The sequence below is a fragment of the Monodelphis domestica genome, chromosome 4 (genome assembly GCF_027887165.1).
Source record: "Monodelphis domestica isolate mMonDom1 chromosome 4, mMonDom1.pri, whole genome shotgun sequence".
Taxonomy (NCBI): domain Eukaryota; kingdom Metazoa; phylum Chordata; class Mammalia; order Didelphimorphia; family Didelphidae; genus Monodelphis; species Monodelphis domestica.
Genome location: NC_077230.1, coordinates 32,898,607 through 32,918,887, shown reverse-complemented (window position 1 = coordinate 32,918,887; position 20,281 = coordinate 32,898,607). Strand labels below are relative to the sequence as shown.

General features: G+C 36.5%; 1 long non-coding RNA gene across 1 annotated transcript in view; it reads left to right on the top strand.

The window, feature by feature from the left end:
• The first annotated feature begins 10,471 nt into the window (after positions 1-10,471).
• Positions 10,472-20,281, top strand: part of LOC103106415 (uncharacterized) — a 107,283-nt gene continuing 97,473 nt past the window's right edge. Inside the window, exon 1 of the long non-coding RNA XR_008911749.1 lies at positions 10,472-10,711. This is a non-coding gene — a long non-coding RNA (uncharacterized LOC103106415). The remainder of the gene's footprint in view (positions 10,712-20,281) is intronic.

Below are 20,281 nucleotides of genomic sequence, written 5' to 3'. Positions count from 1 at the left end.
TTATACGTCCTTTGAGGGTGTGAACCATTTGTCCCATAGTAGTCACTCAATAAATAATCATTAGTTGATGCTATCATCAATAGATAAAAAAAAATGAGTCCTATTATTCTCCATCCCTCCAAACCTCCCATCTCCCCAGTCCTGTTCTGATAAATCATGAAAGCTCTGTCAGTAAAGTACACGTATGGACTCATCCAGGTGAAAAAGACTTTCGGGATAGGTCTGTAATGCACCTCTGCCTGAGAGGTGAGGATTGGACTAGATAAGACTTATACAATTTAGCATGAAGAGCTGAATTTAGGGGCCATAGCAACTACAAGCGAGGGATTTCAGCTATGCTTTACTTCTGGAGCATCTCTCTCATCCTTCATTTTCTCTCCTCACACAGCCAATATACTCTTTTTGAGACTGTCATCACTACTCACTTGGTTGATTGAAATAGACCTAATGCAATAGCCCAGTTAGTTCAAGTTCAATTTTAAAATGAAATAAGATACTCTTAAGTCATTGAACAGCTAGCATCTTCTGGAGGAAGGATTGAGAAGGGAAAGCCTGGAGGCAGGGAACCCAATTAAAAGGGTCTTACCATAATCCAGATGAGAGATAATGAGGGTCTGCAGGAGGGTGGCTACATGAGTAAATAGAAAAAGATATTAGATACTAGATATTAGAGAGATTTTATAGTTAATAGGACTTAGCAACTGACTGGATATGGGGGGTAAGAGGGAGGTGAGTAAGAATGAACTTATTCAAAGGTTATAAACTAAGATGATGAGAATAGTGGTACCCTCAATAGAAACAGGGAAATGGAAGAAAGGGAGTATTTAAAGGAAATAAAAAATGAGGAGAGTTTGAGATATTTATGGGAATCCAGATGGATACAGAGAGCAGGCAGTTGGAAGAGTCAAACTGGAGCTCAGGAGAAATATGGAGCCTGTGTATGTAGTCATAGAAGTCATCTGAGTAGAGCTGACAATTGAAGCTATGGGAGTTGATGAGATCATCTAAAGAATAGGATATATACACCATATCAGAGGAGTAAAGCCACACAAATAGGTAAATACACGGATGATGGTGCAGCAAGAGAGACTGAGAAGGGTTGATTATATAGGAAGAAGAAACACAACAAAAAGTCACAAAAAACCAGAGAGGGGAGGGAATCCAAGAGGAGAGAATGATTATCAGTGTCAGTTACTAAAGAGAGGTAAGAAAGGATGAGGACCAAGAAAAGGATGTTATATATATTTTTCATTTTTTAAAAACCCTTACTTTCCATCAGTAAGCTTAAAAATTAATATATGATAACTCCAAATATTATATTTTATAAGATTTATTGATAATAAGTAAAATAAAAAGCTAGAGTAAAAAGGGAGCTAACTCAGCTGCGGTTGCTAGAGAAGAGAGAGACAGAGCTAGGGTGGAGTTATAGAACTATATACAAACATAACAAACTCAAACATGGGGATAAAGAGGAAAGGGATGCTGGGAGATATAGTTCAGAGGTACAAGATTGTCTAATTACACACATCTTAGAATCAATACTGTGTATTGGCTCCAAGGCAGAAGAGTGGTACGCTTCTAGGTAGGTAAGGGTTGGAGGTTAAGTCACTTACAGGTGACCCACAGCTAAGAAGTGTCTGAGGCCACATTTGAACTGAGGACTTCCCATCTCTAGGTCTATCAATACACTAAAGCACCTTTCTGCTCCCAAGGCCATTATATTTAGCAATAAAGAGATCATTGATAACGTTAGAAAGAGTGGTTTCTTTTAAATAGACAAGTCATAAGCCAATTTGCAAAAGATTTAGAAGGGTGTGAGGAGTGAGAAAAGAATCAAGGAGGATCAACAGGTTTTTTAAAAATTTTAATAACATCTTTTGTTTTGACTTCCCCTACATTATCCTATGCACTTCTCCCTCTTTCCCAGAAAACCTTACCTTATAACAAAGAATAAAAAAGGGGAAACATTTTAGCAAAGCAAAACAAACTATCAAAAAAGTTCTACATATGCTTATAGTCCCCCATCTTTGTAGAGAAGGGTCAGGAGGACATGCCTTCTAATATATATTTTTTATATATATAATATATATATATTATATTTGGGTTCCAAGCTGGCCATTATAATTTTTTAGTATTTATTTTTTAAGGTTTTGTTTGTTCTTCTCAACATTTATATTGGCATAGTCATTACCTGTATACTGTTTTGCTAGTTTGGGAGTTTGCATCAGTTCCTGGGTCTTCCTGTGTTCCTCTTTACTTACCATTGTCATTATTTTTATAGTATAATAACATTCCATTACAATCATATATCAAAGTTTGTTTAACCATTCCCTGTTTGGTGAGTACTGTAAAAATGGACTCGAATCCAGGACTTCAGTCCCCAGAAGTCCTTGCTCCACTTCCCCAAAATGCTTTGTAATCTCACTGAATTCTCACCTGGACCAAGAGCAAATCATTATTTAAAGGGTCTCCGCCCATGGGGTCTCTTTCTCTTTCCTGTTTCCGCTTGCAAGAGATGCGGCTCTTTTTCATAATGTAGGTGAGGTTGTGTCTAGGCCTCTCTGGGCCTAAACATGTACTTTCTTATTCTGTATTTTCTTTAATCCCTAACCTTTAATAAACCTCTAAAATATAATACTCCTTGCAGAGAGAAACTAATTTCTACCTGCCTCAGTTTCCCCTAAATTTTAATCTTTACAGTACCTAGTGTACTTTAAAAAAATTTTTTTTCCTACTACAAAAGTGCTGCTTTAAATATTTTTACCTATATGGTACCTTTCTTATTATCATTGACCTCTTGGAACAAATACCCAGCAGTGGAATCTGAGGATCAAAGTATATGGGTCTTTTAGTTACTTTCCTTCCAAAATTCCAAACTGCTTTCCAGAAAGACTGGGAAAACTCAGAAACCCCACCAACACTACATTAGTGCACCTGTCTTTACACAAGCCCTCACATTTTTTCCATCTTTTATCATCTTTGCTATTTTCTGGGTGTGAAATAAAACCTCACAGTTGTTTTGATTTTCTATTTGTCTTATTGTTAGTGCTCTGGAACATTTTTTCATAGGGTTGTTAATAGTTTTCCATCTCCACTTTCATTTGAGTACTGTTTGTGAATATCTTTTGATCACTTATTCATTACGGAAAGGCTTTTGATATAGGTTTTTTTAAGAGTTTGGCACTGAAAAAAATAAAACACATTGAATAATAGCTTCAAGGAATGGCAGGCCAAATGAAGGGGTTTTGTTTTTGTTTTTAAGTGCAGAGATCTTGAAATGTTGGTAGACAACCTGGCATAAATTTTGTTATTAAGTCATTTATGACTCCTCATGACCCCCTTTAAGATTTTTGGCAAAGATACTGGAGTGTTTTGCCATTTCTTTTTCCAGTTCATTTTACAGATGAAGAAATTGAGACAAACAGGGTTAAGTGACTTGCCATGGGTCAGGCAGCTAGTAAATATCTGAAGCTGGATTTGGACTCAAGTCTTTATGACTCCAGTCCGGACATTATCCATTATGCCAACCCATTGCCTGATGGATAAATAGAGATTAAAATTATGGTGAGAGAAGAGGATAATCAAAAGAATTAAAAACTCCTCAATGCAATGGGAGAACATAGGACCAAGGACACCTGTAGAAAGGTTGGCTTTGACAAAGGGAAGGCCTTCCTCTTCCTCTGAGACTGTAGCAAAGGAGAAATGTGGGAATTATGCTGAGGGAATTTGAAGTGGAAAAGTGAGATAAGAGGGAGCTCCTGATGGATGCTCTCAATTTTTTTTCAATAATGTATGAGGCAAGGTTGTCTTCTGAGAGGCAGCAGACAAAAACTGTGATAGGTAGCATATGGAGAGGAGATAAAAATTCTGTAATCAAGTCACAATCTCTGTGAGGTTCAATTTCCCAATCTGGAAAATTAAGATAATAACCATAGTACTCACCTTGCTAATATAGTTATAGCATCCCACCATGGGCCCCTACTTGCCCAATTCCCATTAAGTCCAGAGATTCTATGAGTAATTCTGAGGGGCTAAGATTTCTAGTACTGCTATTTATGGTCCCCTAACCAGTGTGTTCCCCATTGATTATCATTTAGTTAAACAGAGTTCATTAGCTTTTAGAAAGGGGATGAGAAGGTAAGGCAAGAACAGTTGATGCAAAAATCAACCCCCCAAAATCTAAAGCATATTCCCCCATAAATATACACACATATTTGAGGACAGTGGGCACAAACTTAAAACAAAATGAAACTGATGCACATGTGTAGAGGATATGGGACTAAGGGTATGGTTCCTGATTCCTATAAGTCCTTTTCTTCCTTTGTAGGGAGCTCATGAAGTTCTCTGGGGAGCTCTAGTGGGTTCTAAGAGTCAATGCCCTTGTAGAGTCCTGAGATTGCCCTTCTGATTTGTCTTCAATGTGTCTCTCAGATCCCAGTGCAGACACTGTCATCAGTCACCCCTACTGGGAGGATTCTGCTATTGGCTCTGAAGGATGCTATTATGGATAATAGTTCAGACACAGGGATCTGCCTTTGCGAGATGCTCCTGAAACTTGACTACTGAGCTACTGAATAGGTTTACTATTATACATAGCTCCATAAGGTATAACTATAATCTACTACAAAAATATTTCCTCTGTGGCATCATCTGTTTTCTAATCCAATGATCAAAGTACTTCTCTTTCCCCAAATTAATTGATTATACTTGGTTTGCACTAGTTTAAATCTTTGGATGAATGGGTTCATTTAAGAAGGCTAGGCTGGGCTGAGGTTTCTTTAAAACCTATGTAAGTGTTTTATATTCCTTGATTTTATATTTTTATTCAATTTTATTCAAGTTTTATATTTGATAATTTCTTACAATTGCATTAGCCCAGAGAAGGGAGAAGAGACCCAGAAGGGTTAAATGGCTAGCTTCAGCTCACAGAAGTCAATAACACATTGAAAACAGACAGATGATCTTATTCTAATTCCAGTCTTATGTAGACAACCTAACTAGGTCATGTTCTATAAGTTGGGGAGCAAAGTGTGTAAGGCTCTCACTGTACAATTTCAGACTTTTTTCCTGAAATGTAACAAGCCCACCCTGGGAATGCTTGGCTGGTCATTTCAGATTCTCAGATTTAAGGTTTGTAATATTCAATCACAAAACTTCATAGGGACTGCTGCTTAGTTTCCTTCTGCCAAGTATCTGACAAGAGGTGAAAGATTTTTAAGGGAGGTAAAATACTACTAGAGCCAAATTGGATATTCTAGCTCTGATAGGAAGGGTATATAAGCCTTGAATTCCTTTGATGTTGCTCTAAAAAAAGTTTGCTTACCCCATCGGGGGCTTTGATGTTCACAGAGAGCTCTTGACATTTTGACATTTTGACTTGTATTTTCCTGAAGCAGAAATTGATAGTGAAACTTGATTTTTTTTTTAAACGAGAGGATGAATATAGGACATTTTTTTTCTCATTCCCCCCTCCTGATTTGATCAAAGAATGTGTGCCATCTCAGAGGTTGGTTTATTGCATGTATGTGTCTGAGGATATTACTGCTGAGTGTTTGTCCTTGGCTCTCTCTCTCAGACATCCTTTCCTGTGATTTCACAGGATCACAGAATCTGAGAGTTAGAAAAGACCTTGGAGGGCCTTGTAGTCCAACCTGTGCTTAAATAAGAATTCTCTCTACATTTCTGACAAATGATCACCCAACATCCACTTGCAGACCTCCAGTAGTAGAGATCTCATTACCTGATGAGGCAGCCCATTACCTTTTAGGGCAGCTCTAGTGACTAAGAAGTTATTCCCTGATATCAATCAGAACTTCTCCCATTTCTCCTAGTTTCATTTTGCCTGGTGGACTAACAGAACAAGTCTAAATCCTCTTCCATGGGACACCCTTCATATACTGGAAGAAAGGTACCTTGCTCCCCACTCTCCTCTAAGGCCTTTTTCTGACTAACCTTGAATGCTTAGTTTCCAGTTCTTTTACCATTTTGATCAATGTCTCCTGGGGCTAGCCTCAGTTTATTAGTGTCATCTCTTAAACTGTGGTGGGACAGCCTGGGAACTCCGTAGATAAAGTGCCTAGCCTGGAGTAGGGAAGACATGAATTCAAATTTGGCCTCAGACATTTACTAGCTGTGTGACCCTGGACAAGTCATTTAATCCTATTTGCCTCAATTTCCTCATATGTAAAATGAGCTAGAGAAGAAAATGACAAAGTCCAGTATTTTTGCCAAGAAAACCCCCAAATGGAGTTACAAAGAGTAACACTACTGAAAACAGATAAAGAACAAAGCAATAAAACTGTGGTACCCACAATTGAACTCAGTGCTCAGATAATTTGCCTCTGAAATCCCAATCTAAAAGCACTTATACCATTAGAGTTTAGAAGAATAAAAGCAGAGGGAAAGGGATTGTCATGGGCGAAAGTGCTTTACCCAAGCCCCAGAATATACTAGGACAAGGTTCTTAACATTTTTTTTTATCATGGGCCTGTTTAATAGTTTAACCCTTCTCACAATAGTGTTTTCAAATGCATACAATGAATTAGAAAGGATTACAAAGAAAAGTAATTATTTTAAAATATAGTCTATAGACAAGAAGACTATAACTGAACAAAGTTAACTATAACTATAGTAATTTCAAAGTAGTGATGAGTGTAAATGATATTTTAAGATACCCAAAACAACTATAATGTCATATGAAAATATTTGTGATTTTTTTTGGTCACAAAGTCAGAGGTACTGGGGGCTGCTAGATGGCTCAGTGGATTAAGAGACTGGAGATGGCACAGTAGATAAGGCACTAGCCTTCTGTCTTGGAACCAATACACAGTATTGATTCTAAGATGGAAGGTCAGGGTTTTAAGAAAAGTCATAGATGCTACCATATCAAGTGGTCTTTAATAATAAGTTCCAGTTGGGTGAAATGACTGACTCCTGAGGCAGTCCATTCCACTTTTGGAGAGCTCTAATTGTTAAGAATTTGCTCCTTAAGATTATGAGAGTGAGATCTGTATTTTTAAACCAAGGTTTAAATTACAAGAATGACATACTTTTTGGTCAATGATAGAATACATCTGACAAGGGAAGTTGAGCCTATTTGCCTGGAGAATTACAGATCAGACAAAGAAAGTTCTAACCTGAAAATGGAAGGAAGGAGGGGAGAAATTTGGCCACATACAAACATTAAGTCAGAAAATAGCAGATGTCATAGGAAACTGGACATCAAAAATGCCACTGAAACTTAGTGAAAATTGGCTTATGACTGGAATAGAATGATATACCTACTCAAAAGGAATATGCTAACTGAGGCATGCTTGAACAAGTTGTGTTGTATGATTGTGATGGAATACTATTGTGCTATAAGAAATGATAAACAGGCTGATTTCAGAAAAACCTGGAAAGATTCACATGAAATGATGCAAAATGAAGTAGGAAGACTGTATAATGATCAACTGTGAATCACTTAGCTATTCTCAGCAATACAAATGAAGACAATTCCATAGCCCTTACTACTCTTCTGCTATATATTGGCTCCAAGACGGAAGGTAAGGATTTAAAAAAAAAAGACAATTCCAAAGGACTCATGATGAAAAATGCTGTCTACCTCTGGAAAAAAATATTGTTGCAGTCTGAATAAAGATCAAAGCATTTTATTTTACTTTCTTTCGTTTTCTTAGCTTGTTGTTTTTTTTGGGGGGGGGGTTGTCTTTTTTCCTTTCTCCTAAAATGGAAATATGTTTTTCACAACTGCGTGTATTTAGTCTATATCAAATTGCTTGCCTTCTCAGTGAGGGAGGAAAAGAGGAAGGAAGGGAGAGAATTTAGAACTCAAATTTTTAAAAAATGATTTTAAACATTTATATATAATTGGAAAAAAACAAAAAATCTTTAAAAGGAATATGTTAGGCAAAAGAAATAACAAGTAGAACTATATATTCACATTGCCCTTCCAGAAGGAAGTAATAGATGATGATCTCTAGGAGCAAATCATAAATCTAGCACAGAGCCAGGATATATCACTAAAGCTGTTCTTGAACTATCATAACAATTTCTAGGGTTTGATTCTTTCTGCTAAGGGCAGAATTCTTAATTTACTTTGATGACATATTTTTCAAATTATGAAGGACGCAGAGAAAAAAAAACTACTACTTTAGATTTGACATTGATCAAAAAGGAAGAACAAAGCATTACGTAGAAACTATGGGAATTTTGAAGGGTCTTAACTACTTTAGAGTGGGTTACAGATAAGAAATTGAAAACTAGTCAGATTATGGACCCAAGATTTTTGGAAAGATTTTATTAAGTTCAAAGAAAGCATAGGTAGGGTCTCATTGCCTAAAATTCTTTCGGGAACGGTGGCCTGAAAGATTCTTTCAAAAAATTTTAGTGATCCAAACACAAATAATTCCAATGAGAAAGAAAAGTAAAGAACTGTTTGTATGCCCAGGAATCTTGTCAACAAAATATGATTTGAAACAGTCATGTTAGAAGATGAAAGCAAGAGAATGCAACAACAGATGAAATCAAGATGAATAAACTAATATGTATGTCAAAACTCTAAACCCTAGAATGAGTTGAAGTTTATAATATTTTAAAAGCTAAAGTAAAAAACAAATGAATAAAGGCAGTTTTAAAAAACAAAAGGAAGATCATAGACGTTATATAAGACTTTTGTTTGGGATGAGCAAGATGATGACAAATGGAGCAACTCAACTTTTTTGTTTAAATTTTGTTTACTAACAATTCTCTTCAGAGCAGGGAGTATAAAGAAAAATAGTTAAAAGAGAATGAACTGCAAGATAAGCAAATATGCTAATAAAGGAAAAGGATCTAGGCATGTGCTCCAAATCCAAATTACTAAGTTAAAATGAACTAAATTCCATACATAAAACATCATTTCTGAGCCATTGTGAATGATCCTTGAAAAACTGAAGTGAGTACAAGTCACTAATAATTAGAGAAGTAAAAATCAAAACAGTCCTAAGATTTTCCTGCAGCCCTAGTGAAAAGATGAAAAAAGATAGGAATAGTTATGGAAATTTTGATATGTGAAAGCATTGTTAGTGGAAAGGTGAGTAATTTTAACCATTTTGGAAAGCAATTTGTAATCATTCAAAGAAAGTGACTAAAAGTATGTCCACTACTAAGCATATATAGACCTAAAGGAGGCAATGAAAAAAAAACCAAAAGATTCCATAAAATATTTATAGCAGCCCTTCAAATGCTAACAAAAAGAGCTGGAAACAAAGTACAAAGTACCAAGCATTTCTTAAGGTGCCTATCATTTCAGAAATAGCTATACAAATTATGGTACTTTTATATAATGGAATATTACTGAACCATAAGTAACAATGATTTTGAAGAATATAGCGAAGAATGGGAAGACATATAAACTGATGCAAAGTATTGTAAGCAAAACTAGGAAAAAAACCCATACATACGATGACTAGCAATTTTCAATTCCAAATTGTTTCTCTCTCCCTTACAACTTAAAACAATATAAACTGAAAGGAAAAAAAAAAGACAAAGCTGCCAAAATTGACTCTTTCAAAATTATAATAACCAAACTTGCTTTGAAAGAAGAGATGAGGAAGCAGTCCCCCTGCTTCTTGGCAGAGGTGGAGGACGATACATATGAAAAAATTGTGCATAATGCCAAATTTTTTCAATATGTTGATTTGTTTTGCTGAGTTCTTTTTTCCCTTTGTTATAAGGAATGGAACTTGGAGGGGGGGGAGTAGAGGGAACAAAGGGAAATATAGATATTATAAAAACAAAGATAATAAAATTTATTTGAAAAATAAATGGAGAGGTAACATTCAAATGTCCCAATTTTCAAAAATGTTATGAAAGTGAAGTATACTACTGTTGTGGGAGAGCTTGATATTCTCTGGTTCAGGAGGCTACCCTCCTAAAGAATTACCAAGCTCCAATGAATAATTAAAAATAGAGAAATTTATTGAGTAAATGGCTGGGAGGCAAGTGCAGGTGAAGTCTACTTCTCTGAGGAGTAGGGGGTCCAGGATTTTCATACCTTAAAAGAACATAGACTACCTGATTGTGAAAGGAAGATGGGGAGGGGTACATACAGAGAAGATTCCCATGTGTGGTGCCTTGATATCTGGGGCAGAAGCAAAGGTATATATTATTTATGACATATTGATCATAAAGATCATAAAGAAGGGTGAGTCACATATCTTAGAGGATAAAGTGGTGTTCTAGATACAAACAGAAAATATGCATCCATGCTAAAACTAAGGAAAATGCATCTGAAACAAAAGGAAATGCATCTTTCTTAGAATATTTTGTTTATGTAATTTGTCTCTTTGGTTGCACCTGGTTTGGCTTTCTTTGGTCACCTGCATTTCTGACCTAGGATTCCTCTAGAGGCTGTAGTAAGCAGAGAAAAGACTGCATTTTGATTGACAGAGACATGTGACACAGAATCACATGAGAGCCTGCTTCAAGATTCCAAAGGGGGTGGGGTGTGATCCCAACTGAAAACAGTCTTCTTGTTGAAGATTTTGGTTGTAGCTTTAAATTTCACCTATCTACAAGATATCTGGCCCTTGTGAGATACCAGCATGAGGAGAGACACTGCTTGAACAGGCTGCTGGCAGCTAGAGTGAAGATCAAGAAAGAACCATCAGTCTCTACTGGGAACGGATTTGGACTTCACCTCTGGGATCTTGGCCATATCTGGACTTTGCTTGTGAGGTTCTTTTTGGGGGAAACAATTTATTTAGCTTAGGCAGTAGCCAATAGAAGAGTTATTAAGGGGATAAGTTTTGGGGATAAGATTAAGAAATATCCCTTATCCTTATTACCCTCATTCCTATTCCATTTCCCATGAATAAAATCAAAATATTTAAATGTTTACCTCTTGTTTATTCCCCTTAAACATCCCTTAATAACAAGGCTTAGGGTGTCTTAGGCACTCTGTACCCCCATACCCCCCATACCACTACTAAAGGGGAAATGAATTTAACTTTGACTAATACCAGTATTCTAGAACATATTAAAGAGTTGGTTTGTGAGTTGTTATAAAAAGAAAGTGGAAAAAACAGAATCAATATAGCAACATCAAGAAAAAGTCTCATGTTGCCTCACTTTCTTTTTTAAAAGGTTTCTAAACTGATCAGCATTACCAGCATTGGGAAGAGGGGTGTGAGATAATTGTATTTGCAATTATAAGCTATCTAAAAGTAGAATAAATTATTTTGTAAGGGATTCCCCATCAATAGAGTTCTTGGAGGTAAAGATCACTGGATAGCTACTTGTCAGATATATAGAGTTATTTATATTTATTTAGATAGGAATAATGGAAAAGATAAATTTTGAAGTCCTCCCCAACTTTAAGAAGATAACCTTCTAGAAATGCTAAAGACAAAATATCCCTAGGTTTCTACAAGTCACTTGATGTGTCCCACAATATTCTTGTAGACATGAAGGAAACAGGCAGCTTATATTATATAACAACTAAGGGAGAAGTTATTTAATTGGTTGAATGATGAGGTAGAGCATTTATTAATCACTTACCATGTGCCAGAAACAGTGCTAAGAGGTAGGAATTCAAATTCTAACAAAAAGAAAGATAATCCCTGCCTTCAAGGTACTTGCAGTCTAACTGGTAAAGTCATAAACTAAGTGAGCATAGTTTGGGTGAGTGCTTCCCTTAGTGGATCACAGAAAACATTCTTAGGAATTTTGATGTCCTAAGCAAGGAAATAATGGTCTTAGAAGCCCATGCTTGGTTTTCATCACTGCTGTCAATTGAAATTAGGTGCTCAGGAGAGCAAAGCTGGCATAGGGCATCAGAAGAAAAATATCAGAGAGGTCTAGTAAATAAAGAGATAATTACAAGAAGTGAGACAATAATAAAACTTGTGAGTATAAATATCTATATACAACACAACCAATAAAAAGAACCTCAAACCAAAGAGATTAAATCAAGCAGCTAACTTCAGTCTTCTGAGGCTAGATGGAATATGAACCAGAGGGGAAAAGTATGGTGAGCATCAGTGGAGTGAGAAACAGAAATCCTATTGTAGTGGGAATATGCTAACAACTACCCAGTCAGGAGATAATGGATGATGAATTTTGAATACATTTCCCAAGACTGGTACAGAAGCATGATACAGCAGTTAGAGATCTCAACTCTATAGCTATTGATGGATTTTTCTGCTAAAAAAAGAGAAGTTAAGTTTTTTACTTAATTATAATTTCATTCTTTAAAAAGATGGAAAAAATAAACTATTCTCAATATAATTCTGATCAATTGGAAAGAAATTGCCCACGTCAAAATGATGGGAACCTTAGGAGGATTTGCCTATAGTTTTTACATTTTATCATAGATGATTAGTTCACAAATAAATATCTATTAAACTCAGACTCTGTGCCAAACACTGTGCCAAGTATTGGGGATAGAAAAAGGGGCAAAAGACAGTCATTGCTTTTGAGGAGGTCAAGGGGGAGACAACAAGTACATAGTTATGACCAGATAGAAATATATAGGACAAATAGGTAATTATTAATAGAGAGAAGTCACTAGAATTACAAGAGGTTGGGAAATGCTTTCTGTAAGATGAAATTTTAGTTGAGACTTAAAGGAACCAAGAAAGTCAGAAGGCAGAGATAAGAAGGGAGAACATTCTAACCATGGTGGACAGACAAAGAAAATGCCCAGAGCTGAGAGATAGAATACCATTTTTGTTGAAGAGTCAGGAGACCAATGTCCCCTGATCAAAGAGTATTCATTAGAAAGGAACATGGAAGAAGACTAGAAAGGTAGGAAGAAGTTAGGTTATGAATGGTTTTGAATGCCACACAAAGCATTTTGCTTTTGATCCTGGAGACAATATGAAGCTATTGGGGTTTATTAAGAATGGTAATGTGCCCTTACCACTCTTCTGTCTTGGAGCCAATACACGATATTGACTCCAAGATGGAAGGTAAGGGTTTAAAAAAAATTTTTGGTTGCAATTGTGTTCAAGCTGTATTTTCTATGAGAATTTGCTTGTAGTTGTTTTTGAGTCATTCTCTCCTGAACCTGCTTCTCTTGAGCTTTTTTGTCACCATAATGGTGAGTGAGATTCTTTGTCTGCTCATTCTTCCAGTCTATTTTTTTTTTACTTTGGACTTTATGCTAGTGCTAGGCTTGGGTGAATGTCTGGCTTGTACTTCTGTCATTGTATCTTTTTGCTGTTACCAAAGAGACATGAGGGACAAAGTCTTCTCAAAGCATTCCTGGTCTAAGCTCTATAAATTTCTGATCCAAGTTTGGGTCTATAGACTTGCCCCCTGTTTAGGAGTTTCAATAGATTACTGGTTGATTCAGCCACCATTGGCCTACTGGAAGACTGGTTCTAAATGACTGACCTGTAGACTCTCCTTTGGGATCCTTTTGGGATCAGAGCCAAATCACTAATTTCTATTTTCAAACTTGTTCCTTGCTCAGCACCACAGGTAGGGCTCACCAGTAATCATTCATCTCTACTATGTCTATTTGTAGTTCTTACACCCCAACCCCTTCTGATTGGGTACTGGGTAGTGGGCAACTGAGCTGCCAGATAGCACTCATTCCTGCATCCAGTGTTAATTCAGGAATCTCCTAGCATCTCTTTCTGGCTAAGAGCTTACTTTAATTAGTGCTCAATCTTGGTTCTCTTTCAGTCCATGGGCACTGGCATACACAGCATGCTCCTAGATAGATCAGGTCCACTGTCTTCAGATCTCTCTGTCTCTCTAAGTTGCCCTAAGATGGAAAAATGATTCACTGAGACCTTTTCTTGGATTTACTGACAGGAACTTGATCTCATGCTTTTTTTTAATCATTATGGAGGAGGTATAGTGGGGAAATGTTAGGCTATACTGCTTCTTTTTATCCTGCCATCTTGACTCCTCTTCCACCTAAATATCTCAGTGATCATTATGGCTTTGTTTTTTTCCTTCGAAATTCATCCTAAATCTTTCTATGCCCAGAAAATTTTCTTAATAATGACCCTTCTCCTCTTCCTCCCCATCCCAGTTCTCCCACCTCTTTGTCTCTATTCCATTTATAGATTCACTTGAACAAAGATAGGAGAGAAAGGTAAAAAAACAAACAATTATCATGTCCCTCCATAGAATGTGAGACTCTACACTGCATTTCTACTTTGTGAATTCCAAAGGGCAGAATAGAAATGAAGGTCAACTTTTATACATTTACACCTTGGTGCTTAAAGAATTTGATTCAGATTGAAATATTTCTCATCATTTCTATAATCTCCATTTGCCTTCCCAACTCTCAATTTCAATTTAGGAAAGATTAACATTTTCATTTCTTTCTAAGCTTCTAGCCCTGAAATTATAATGGAATGAAATGAACATTGCCCTTGCCTCCAAAGAACTGGGTGGTCCCAAACAAAAATGTGAAGCAAGAGAAAATGATTTTTAATGACTGGTTCAGGGTACCATTCATTCTTTCCTACTTCTTCAGCTATCTGGTATCTTTAGGCTCTCCTCTTGCTATCACTTAAAACTAAAGTGTCAAAATGATAAAAGTTTAGAAATGTTACTATTCTGAGAAGAGTTTTCATTTTAATAAGAGAAAAACCTTAAGCTAAATGGGTTGAGTTCTGACCTTTGGTATTTCATATTAGTAGTAGATTTGGAAAAATCTGGACTTTGCTTTACTAGGTGTAGCTGATTTTTAAGAATCTTAGTTATGTTTGGTATCTTCCTATTTTTCTGACCTCCCCTTGGATGGCTATGAAATCCTATTTTTAAGAGTCCCCATTTAGATTTCAGCTATGTTGAACACAGTAAGGACTGCAATAGAGACAATGAAATGAAAGGGAGAGGCCATTTCAGGTGTAAATGATGCATTTCTTGCCTTGGAAAGGATTCTAAGTCTTTGAACAATTCAAATGCAAATAGAAGGCTAACTAGAGACTGTGAATTTGATTTTGGATATAGTATGCTTCTTCAGCACCCTTATCCCCATTAATTTTGCACAAGACACAATAGGAATCTGAGAAATATATTGTCACCATAAGTTAAAGTGGGGAACCCAGCGCTGAACCAAGAATTGTAGACTAGCTTAAGCTAGCGCTCTCCTACCTTCTACATTCAGTCTGACAAGTGGCAAACCTTAGAGACAAGGCCCCAAAGGAGTAAAAAACTAGAGAGGCTTCTGCCAGTCCTAGGCTAAGGGTCTCTGCCTTTCCTGAAAGAGCATAATGAGGCTTCCTCTTTTGGAGTTACCAGTGTTTAAAGGCTATTGAGGCCCAAACTATTGTGGGAAAACAAGAATAAGACTGTCTTCCCTGGGAGTGCAGGCTATGATTAACTTTATATTGCTTTATTATTGTGTTATGAATAATTTTTAAAAAATATTTCAATGCTCCTGAGAATTCTTGGTTTGCTAACAAATGAGTCAACTGAATACATTGGAAATGATCTAAATAGAGATATTTCCCAAGACTTTTAATTGAGTGGAGCCAAAATTGGCCAACTAAGTAATTATTGACAGCCTTTGTTGTTCCGTCATTTTAGTCATGTCCTTTTCTTTGTGACCCCATATGGAATTTTTGTGGCAAAGATAATTGGAGGGGGTTGTCATTTCCTTTTCCCATGGATTAAGGCATATAGAGATTAATTGACTTGTCCAGCATCACACAGCTAGTGTCTAAGGTCACATTTGAACTCAAGATTTCCTAACTCTAGGACCAGTGTTTTATACCTCTTGAGAGCCTACATGATAGAAATTTGGTCCAGCTGTCAGATGGTAAGGTCTGACACCTAGATTTCATTTGCAGGGAATTATTTTCTGGTTAACTATCTTGTGTTTTCTTAGAGCATCCAGATTTCCTAGCATATTATGGCTTATTCTTCTCCATGCTGTTCTGAGGCTTGAGGATAATGCTTGATAGCAGGCCTTCTTTAATTCATCTCAGTCATGTGACAAATTGAGCCATAGTCAGGAATTTGAGTTCCCTCATATGGGTTCTGAGCTACTTGATAAATTTTCAGGGTGAGAATCAGCAAATGTTACAAATCAGAACTTTATTTATTATTCCATTGGTTGTCTAGACCTAGAGAAGTGATAGAAAAAAGTTAATAATGCAAATTAAACTTAGAAATGTGTCCTACATACCTTATTGTTTTTATTATTTTGTTTCAGCTTATTTACCAGCTCACCTATGGTCATAAAAAACAATAATGATGATAGCTAACATTTTATATCACTAAAATTTTCAAAATGATTTCTAAACATTTTCTCATTTTATCCCCACAACAACCTGGGAATATAAGTGCTATTAATATCTCCATTTTAAGAGCAGAAAGCTGTGGTAGACAGGATCACACAGATAGTAACTCTTCTCTAGGTGGATCTGAACTCAAGTATTCCTGACTATAGGTCCTAGGTTCTATCCATTGCTATATCTAGCTGTGAAATAAGATTATAGATCTATATAGATCAGAAACACCAGATTGGTAGCCAAGATTCTTGAATCAATTATCAACAAGAAAGGAATAAAGCCTGGGAGGTCATTCTTGGTGCTATTGTAGGAGAAAGGCACTAAGCAAAGGAGCAAAAACAAGTAGGAAATGTTCCTGCCCTTTTTTGGTTACAAAGTCTCATCTCTTCTCTGGACTCTCCTCTTTAGATCATTCAAAATATCTTTCCTATTCTTATCTTCCCATCTCCCAGCAACCACCCCCACTCCTTAAATCCCTTTTGTCTTTTAAATCCAAGTTTAAATTTCTTTTTCTTATCTTCCAGGCTTTATGACACTTTGTCAATGTAATTTCTCTCATTTCCTCCTACACCTAATCCTGACTAAGGCAAAATTCCCATCAATATCTCACTGAAGCTGAACTCAGGACTACAATGAAACCTATAAAACGGTTTTTATCTGAAGGATAGTACTAAGATTGCAGATATTCTTTTTTTTTTAATCACAATGTCCTTCAAAGCTGAATATTAATAGGATTATTTCTTGGGCTTTTGAAGGGGGAAAAAACTAACAAAACCTTCAAATTTTCTAGTGAATAAAAGCATCTTTGGGGGTAAAAATTGAAACAGAATCAACAAAAATTCTAAGAAATGTAGAGAAAATTGCAAGAGCAAGTAATAACTAATGGGGACTACTTACAGCTAGACATAGGTTTCTGTGAAAAAACACTTTGCCATTTTCCAGCAAATGAAGTGCAAGTTGTCAGTGACAACCATCTATTAAGAAATTTCCTTTTGTGATGTGTTAAAGGTTTTTTCCCCCCCCAGAGGTAAATTATTCAATGCCATTAATTTGAAGCTGTGTTTGAGCTTGAGATGAAGTTATCAATTTTACCCTTTTCCCCCTAGTCTGTCCTGATATTATCATCATGCAGGGCTCTGGTCCCCATAGCAACAGCCACTGTGTCAGGCACTTTCCCCAAGCAACAGAGCACAGCCAATGACTGACATTTATCCAGCTGTGCTTCTCAGGATGGCATTTTCTAGAGTTTGAAGTCTGAGTCACAACTCATCCTAAAGTAATGGGTGACAGGATATCAAGGAGATAAGAAAACTTTAGGAATAGTGGATAGGGTATCAAGTAAGAGATGAATAGTAATAATAGCAACAATAATAATAGTTTCTATGTATCTATACATATACACATATACAGATACATATATGCCTACAAAATTACATATGTATCTTTGAAGTTTGTAAAGTGCTTTAAATACATTATTTCATCTAATCCTCACAACCATCTAAGGAAGGTGCCAGTATTTTCTCCATTTTACAGATAAGAAAACTGAGACAAAAAGGGATTAAGGGATTTACCCAGAGGCCATAGTAAATATCTAAGCCATGATTTGAATCAATGACTTCTTGGCTCCAAGGTCAGGACACGTTATAGTTGACTTCATATTTCTTTTTAAATTTTGTTGAAATAGAGTTTAGTGGAAATAAATTTTGTTGAAATAGAGTTTAGTGGAAATAGCCTGTATGCCATATGCATTAAAAAACAACAACAAAAACCTTCTGCCTCCCCATTTCCCCTGCTCTCTAAGTATAATTCTGATGGGATATTGAGTAAAGATTCCAGACCCAGTTTCAAGAGGGGCTTTGAAGGGGCAGCTAGGTAGGTGGCTCAGTAGATGGTCAGACCTAGAGATGGAAGGTCCTAGGCTTAAATATAACCTGAGACACTTTGTAGCTATATGACTCTGGACAAGTCACTTGACCCCAATTGCCTAGTTCTGGTTTGGAACCAATACTTAGTACTTGGTATCAATTCTAAAACAGAAGGTAATGATTTTTAAAATAAAATTTAAAAAATGTTTATTTTAAAGAGTGACTTGGAACCCTTTGACATCCATGCTGGAGAAGGTATTTTCAACTGGGGTTCAGCTTCTGGGGTAAGGAATCCAAGATATTTGGAAGTTTACTACTTTATTTATTCTTGTTACTTACATGCTAACCTCCTAACTGAGAGATGATGGACTCGGGGTGCTAATAGAGACATATTTTTTTTTAGACATGGACAAAACTGAAATTTGTCTTGCTTGACCCTACATATTTCTTAGAAGGGTTTTATTTTCATTTCTTTTTTAGTTGGGGGTAAAGGTGCAGAAGAGAAAGTGAATTTTAATTTGTTGAAAACATAAAATTTCATGTAAAATAATGAGGTGTTAAACTCAGTTATTTCTATCTGTTGAGGGAGTACAGATGCCATCAGTAGTCCCTAAATTCCAATACTCTCAGGCAAAGCCTTGATCCTCTATTATATCCTTGTTTTAACTTACAGTTAGTAAATTTACAGCCGGTATCACAGAGATTTATTTAGACTTATGAACGTGTTCTGGGGGTGAAGAGGTGCACCCCTTGGGTTCAGGAAGGACATCTTTCTGCAAGAATGCAAGACTCCAAAACTTAGCTTAAAAATAAAAAGAGAAATTTATTAATTTAGAAAGTAATGTTGAAGATGGCCAGGAGGATAGTACAGGTGGAACAGGAAGATGGGAAGCTGCTCCTTGGGAGGACAGCATGGGTGGAAAAGCTGTCCCCCAAATGACATCAGTTCTGGGGATTTTATACTCTTTACAACAGATGCTGTGTTATGGTGTGGATGTGACTCTAGAGTGATAAACTCTCAAGCTTTTGGCCAGGGGTTTGGTTATCTGACTGGGGTCTGCCTGGAGACATAGGGAATGACCCTCATAAAAGATTCTTTGGTTTTAGGGAACAGACAGATGTCTGAGATACAGCTGAGGTGTAGCCTGGAGGTGCATCTCTCTGTCCATCTTAAATCTAAAGGAGGATCAAAGGAGGACAATCATCTCAGGGTCCCATAGGGGTCATTGGATGTTTTAGGCTAGGAGTCACAAGGATGTAAGGGAGCAAAGGAATTTCCCTGATAATAGTTTGCCTGAATTTCTGGGAGTACAATGCCCATGTCACATGGACATTAAAAAATATAGCTGCTTGGGAATTGTTCCAATCTAAGCATACTCTTACTTTGAATGCTTATTCAAGTTACATGTCTCCCATGTAGAAGGATAGAAAAGAAATTAGTAATTCTACTCTATCCTATTCACTTTTATTAAACACCTAGAATGTTCAAAGAACAGTGCCATTTTCTTTTGAAAAGAAATATAATAAGACATAATTCCTTTCATCACATGACACCATCCTGGAAGCTTTCATTGCCACTGATTTTTTTTAATTTCCTTCTTAGAATCAATACTGTATATAGTTTCTAAGGCTGAAAAGTGGTATAAGTTAGGCAATGGGGGTTAATTAGGCAATGGGGGTTAAATGACTTGCCCAAGATCACACAGCTGAGGCCAGATTTGGACCCAAGACCTCCTGTCCCTAGACCTGGCTTACTAAGTCACTGAGTTATCTCCCCACTTAGTCTTTAAAATATTAAAAACCACGGGTGGGGGGGCATCAAGGTAGCTCAGTGAATTGAACCCATATACAGTAGTGATTCTAAGAAAGAATGTAAGAGTTTAAAACAAACAAATAAAAAACAAACAGAATGAATATAGAACAAATGCTGATATACAAAAGAAGTTATTTATAGCTTTTGTTTTTACAGTATGTAAATTTCCCTTTATATCCTCTTCTCCCCTTCCAGAGAGCTATCTTAATATTACAAAGAATTTCTTTAAACCTTTACCTTATGTCTCAGAATTAATACTGTGTATTGGTTCCTAGGCAAAAGAGCAATAAGGGTTAGGCAAGGGGATTAAGTAACTTGCCCAGGGTCACACAGCTGGGAAGTGTCTGAGGCCAGATTTGAAC